Below are 6,183 nucleotides of genomic sequence, written 5' to 3'. Positions count from 1 at the left end.
CCATCAGCCGGGACAAAGAGGCCTGTGTGCCCGAGCCAAACCCTGGCAAAGGGCCAGTGCCGACATGAATCTGCTGGCAAGGAGTGCGCGGCGGAGGGGTATAGCACAAGATGGAGCCGGGCCGCCGATATGTGGGGAGATTTATGGGGCCGCACTTATAGGAGAAGTTATAGGATGGAAGTGTGTGGCGTCTGGGAGGAAGGAAGCGACGCTTATCACGCGCCCAATCATAATACACACATTTCCATTCTCTCTTCATGTGGTCGCACTTAAAGCTTCGCGCAGAGGGCGGCCAGACCCTGTCGCTTCTATATATAACCAGAGTCATAATGTAGACATGTAGCAGAGCCGCACGTGTGTCCTGAAAGGGCATGAACTCTAATTAAGATGTTATCATTGAGCAAAAGCAGAGAGAGAGAGAAAGGTGGGGCCTGAGATCTGGTGGCCTCCAGGCCCTGGTTGCTATGGGCTCTCAGTAGTTGTCGGGCAGGATTGTTTACATACTAGGCCGCAGCCTTTCATTTCCTGTTGCTAAGACCAATGCTCCCAGGTGATGTCAGTCAGGACTTCCAGTAAAATTCATAATCCTGGGACAGTCGGACGCTCTGTGATAGTTATCCCGGCATTACTCCCATCATCCTCACACTGTGTGGTAAGTGTTGGAGGTAGATGTTTGTCTCCCTGCCTGGTGAAGAAATCAGCTTTACGTCAGAGAAGCTTGGTTAGAGCGCTGGTGGTCTTTTATGGTGACCATGTTCTTCCTTGGGTGGGCACCCAGAATCCTTCTCTTCTGCCTCGGCCTGTAGGGTCCATGCATGGGCGTCCACTCAGTGACCCCACCTTATACAAGACCTTATCTACAGGAAGGTGTCTGAGCCATAATGTTTTCTACATGTGATTGGATACTTGTCCATGACTTGCTATTCCCTTACGTTGTCCCTGGCGTATCTTGGCCATAAATCCGTGGTACCAGCCCCGATCTATGGCCTTGCTTTAGGCTTAGTAAGAACTCTGCCTAGACCTCATCTTGTATTTGGAAATGATGGAGACATGTGAAGGAGGTCAGTATAAAATCTATCTTTAATAGTCGTTACGTTGGGTCAGTCTGGCTCCAGGTCGGCCGTCATCTTAACTAAGACTTTTTCAAGAAGTAGCGACTTGGTGACAATGTCCTGATTTCTGTAAAATCAGGGAGGTAACGTAAAAATGGCTCAAAACGAAAGTGGTAAGGCGACAAAGTGGGACCCCAGCCAGTCCTCAGTAGGCAGGTAGGTTATACCTGATCAGGTATTAGGAACTGAGCTAATACCAGGGCTCCTGGACACTGAGCAGCTCCTCCACATCTCCTTAGAGGGACTGTCTACTGCATCCAATGCAAGCAGAGCTCCTCCATCTCACACCTGGCCGCAGGCAGCCGGAGGAAGCGACCTGGAGAGAAGATGGCAGATAAACATCTATGTGCACAGGGCACTGCTCTCCTGTCCCAGGCCGAGTCCCCCGGGTATCTGAGGTGGAGGCGGCTGCTGACCACGTACCACAAGTGGTTATGGAGGCGAGAGGAAAAAATCCACAAGTATCTGCTGTGCTCACCAGAGCCTGAGAAACCCAAACACACTGCGACCGCAGCGAGCGCCATTCACTAAGTGTGTGAGCGAGGCAGACGGGCTGAGCCAGTGCAGGGGACAGCGCCCTCCGCAGGGAATGCAGGGATCCACCGCAAGACCCAGGACTGAATTGTGCAAACATATTGGGGCTCATTTACTAAGGGTCCGAACACCTAATTTTCGACAGTTTTTGTGATTCTTTTCCATTTTGCGCTGAATTGCCTCGGGTTTTTGGCGCACGCAACCGGATTTTGGTGCATCGGTGCCGGCTTTCATGCAACACAAATCGGGGGCGTGGACGTCAGACAACCCGAGTGATTCGGACAAACGGCGGAATTTAAAAAGTAAAATGTGTCACAAGATCAGCTCTTACATGCATCGGGAAGAAGGTGAACTCTGGCGGACCTCAGCGGGGGAAGTGACAGATGCAGGAAAATGGACGCACGATTTTAGTGAATCGCGGCAGACCCGAATCCCCATCGGACATTCCGGATCGGCGGCTTCAACAGGACGGGTAAGTAAATGTGCCCCATTATAATGCAACATGTCTCTAAATTAGCAAAATCATGTTTTACACACCCTGAAATTTTGTCGCTTAGATCCGTGGAACAAACTTTTACGAGGAGCTCTGAACCTACCAACAACTACCGCTACAGGTCACTGGGCACAGCCGTTCCAAAAAAGATGTTCAAACAAGGAAGAAAAGGAAAGGGTTTGGGTGAGGAAGGGATATAAGGGAACACAATTCTATAGAATAACACAACCATCCATCTTATTTTAATGTAAAAAGGCATAAGAGCCTTTTTGAAGCTCTCTGCTGACCCTGCTGTGCTCTGCTCCTCAGCTCGGCTATTCCACAGTTCTTAGAGTAAGGAAGCCTTGTGTAGATTAAACCTCCCCCTTGTCTGACACCACTCTACAGCTATTGGTTTAAACTGTTCTTTACCGGCTTCCTGCTCCTCCCACATGCCCATATTATGAAACACTCAGAGATTTCCCCTTCTAGAAAGCCAATATCACTACATAGGATAGAGCACGTGAAATTACTGAATGTGCACACTTTTTACCTGAGCTGAATTACTGATATAACAGCCCAAAGCGCTAGTCACGGGAGACTGATATAAGCCACACCCACCTACTACTTGTGTCATGTGACCTCTCTTGGCTCAGTTTAATGGCTAGAAAAGCTCATAGAGGGGAGGGACATATTCTAAACTATCTTCCTTCCCCTGCTTGGCACTTTTCCTGTGCAGTTTTTACTAAACGCCGTCCGATGCAGCTTCTGAGGCCTCGTGCTATTGACTTTAGACTCTGACCACAGGACGGCTGCCTCCGCGGAATTGAAGCCTCACTTTTATAGAGTGTTTACATGTGGGTAGCTGTGCCCCTGTATTAGCCCACCGTTGTCTGTGCTTTGTACTCGGCTCCCGGAGATGAGCAGCAGGATGTGAATGTCATATTAAAAGGCCTTTAAAACCACTCGAGTCCTTGTAAATCTGACTAAATGTGTTTACGCAGCAGAGGCGGCAGGTATCTGACAAGCAACACGCAGCGGCACAGGAAGCCTTCAGTATAATCCAAAGCTCGTCACATCGAGGGAGGAAAATGATGATCTATATCTGTAAGAATCCAAGCTCCAGCCACAAGGGTCCGCGGATCCCGGCCTCCTCCATCCCCTGGCACACCGCTCCGGTGATTTATAATGTACACAAGACACCTGCAGCCACCTACCTTGAGAAGATTAAAGGAGAAGACAAAAATCCTTCCTGGAAAAACCTAAATTTTTTTAAAGTCTAGGCCAGAATCTCGTGATCAGCCATAGCATTAGGAGTAATGTGAGTAACACGGCATCTGGACGTCCTTGGGGTTGTTTTGGAAGCAGGAAATATGAGCAATCGTAAGGATCTGAGCGAATGTGACAAGAGAAAAATATTGATGCAGTGGATCAGACTAAATGCATACAGAAGATTTGTGGGGGGACACCGGTATGTAGAGGTTGGTAACACAGGACATGGCAGCTCGCTGTGTATGGGGGGTTTAGTCACAGAGGGGTCAGAGCGCCCATGCTAACCCCTGACCACTGCTGGCTATGATAGAAAGGTGTCAGGACACACAGGACATGGCAGCTCGCTGTGTATGGGGGGTGTAGTCACAGAGGGGTCAGAGCGCCCATGCTGACCCCTGACCACTGCTGGCTATGATAGAAAGGTGTCAGGACACACAGGACATGGCAGCTCGCTGTGTATGGGGGGTGTAGTCACAGAGGGGTCAGAGCGCCCATGCTGACCCCTGACCACTGCTGGCTATGATAGAAAGGTGTCAGGACACACAGGACATGGCAGCTCGCTGTGTATGGGGGGTGTAGTCACAGAGGGGTCAGAGCGCCCATGCTGACCCCTGACCACTGCTGGCTATGATAGAAAGGTGTCAGGACACACAGGACATGGCAGCTCGCTGTGTATGGGGGTGTAGTCACAGAGGGGTCAGAGCGCCCATGCTGACCCCTGACCACTGCTGGCTATGATAGAAAGGTGTCAGGACACACAGGACATGGCAGCTCGCTGTGTATGGGGGTGTAGTCACAGAGAGGTCAGAGCACCCATGCTGACCCCTGACCACTGCTGGCTATGATAGAAAGGTGTCAGGACACACAGGACATGGCAGCTCCCTGTGTATGGGGGGTGTAGTCACAGAGAGGTCAGAGCGCCCATGCTGACCCCTGACCACTGCTGGCTATGATAGAAAGGTGTCAGGACACAGGACATGGCAGCTCGCTGTGTATGGGGGATGTAGTCACAGAGGGGTCAGAGCGCCCATGCTGACCCCTGACCACTGCTGGCTATGATAGAAAGGTGTCAGGACACACAGGACATGGCAGCATACTGTGTATGGGGGGTGTAGTCACAGAGGGGTCAGAGCGCCCATGCTGACCCCTGAAGGCTATGATAGAAAGGTGTCAGGACACACAGGACATGGCAGCTCGCTGTGTATGGGAGGTGTAGTCACAGAGGGGTCAGAGCGCCCATGCTGACCCCTGACCACTGCTGGCTATGATAGAAAGGTGTCAGGACACACAGGACATGGCAGCTCGCTGTGTATGGGGGGTGTAGTCACAGAGGGGTCAGAGCGTCCATGCTGACCCCTGACCACTGCTGGCTATGATAGAAAGGTGTCAGGACACACAGGACATGGCAGCTCGCTGTGTATGGGGGTGTAGTCACAGAGAGGTCAGAGCACCCATGCTGACCCCTGACCACTGCTGGCTATGATAGAAAGGTGTCAGGACACACAGGACATGGCAGCTCGCTGTGTATGGGGGGTGTAGTCACAGAGAGGTCAGAGCGCCCATGCTGACCCCTGACCACTGCTGGCTATGATAGAAAGGTGTCAGGACACACAGGACATGGCAGCTTGCTGTGTATGGGGGGTGTAGTCACAGAGGGGTCAGAGTGCCCATGCTGACCCCTGACCACTGCTGGCTATGATAGAAAGGTGTCAGGACACACAGGACATGGCAGCTCCCTGTGTATGGGGGGTGTAGTCACAGAGGGGGTCAGAGCGCCCATGCTGACCCCTGACCACTGCTGGCTATGATAGAAAGGTGTCAGGACACACAGGACATGGCAGCTTCCTGTGTATGGGGGGGGGTGTAGTCACAGAGGGGTCAGAGCGCCCATGCTGACCTCTGACCACTGCTGGCTATGATAGAAAGGTGTCAGGACACACAGGACATGGCAGCTCGCTGTGTATGGGGGTGTAGTCACAGAGAGGTCAGAGCGCCCATGCTGACCCCTGACCACTGACCACTGCTGGCTATGATAGAAAAGTGTCAGGACACACAGGACATGGCAGCTTCCTGTGTATGGGGGGGGTGTAGTCACAGAGGGGTCAGAGCGCCCATGCTGACCTCTGACCACTGCTGGCTATGATAGAAAGGTGTCAGGACACACAGGACATGGCAGCTCGCTGTGTATGGGGGGTGTAGTCACAGAGAGGTCAGAGCGCCCATGCTGACCCCTGACCACTGCTGGCTATGATAGAAAGGTGTCAGGACACACAGGACATGGCAGCTCGCTGTGTATGGGGGGTGTAGTCACAGAGGGGTCAGAGCACCCATGCTGACCCCTGACCACTGCTGGCTATGATAGAAAGGTGTCAGGACACACAGGACATGGCAGCTCGCTGTGTATGGGGGGTGTAGTCACAGAGGGGTCAGAGCGCCCATGCTGACCCCTGACCACTGCTGGCTATGATAGAAAGGTGTCAGGACACACAGGACATGGCAGCTCGCTGTGTATGGGGGTGTAGTCACAGAGGGGTCAGAGCGTCCATGCTGACCCCTGACCACTGCTGGCTATGATAGAAAGGTGTCAGGACACAGGACATGGCAGCTCACTGTGTATGGGGGGTGTAGTCACAGAGGGGTCAGAGCGCCCATGCTGACCCCTGACCACTGCTGGCTATGATAGAAAGGTGTCAGGACACACAGGACATGGCAGCTCCCTGTGTATGGGGGGTGTAGTCACAGAGAGGTCAGAGCACCCATGCTGACCCCTGACCACTGCTGGCTATGATAGAA

The 6,183-nt window shown here is 52.5% G+C and overlaps 1 long non-coding RNA gene across 2 annotated transcripts; it reads left to right on the top strand.

The window, feature by feature from the left end:
- Nucleotides 1–491: 491 nt before the first annotated feature.
- Nucleotides 492–3,476, top strand: LOC140128837 (uncharacterized). 2 transcript variants are annotated; one of them, XR_011855149.1, is made up of 3 exons: nucleotides 492–652; nucleotides 2,204–2,322; nucleotides 3,126–3,476. It is a non-coding gene; the product is annotated as an uncharacterized lncRNA (long non-coding RNA). The 2 variants fall into 2 exon arrangements; XR_011855148.1 differs by having other exon boundaries at nucleotides 3,123–3,476.
- The last annotated feature ends 2,707 nt before the right edge of the window (nucleotides 3,477–6,183 follow it).

Source organism: Engystomops pustulosus, chromosome 4, assembly GCF_040894005.1.
Source record: "Engystomops pustulosus chromosome 4, aEngPut4.maternal, whole genome shotgun sequence".
Lineage (NCBI taxonomy): Eukaryota > Metazoa > Chordata > Amphibia > Anura > Leptodactylidae > Engystomops > Engystomops pustulosus.
This window is presented reverse-complemented; position numbering and strand designations above follow the sequence as displayed.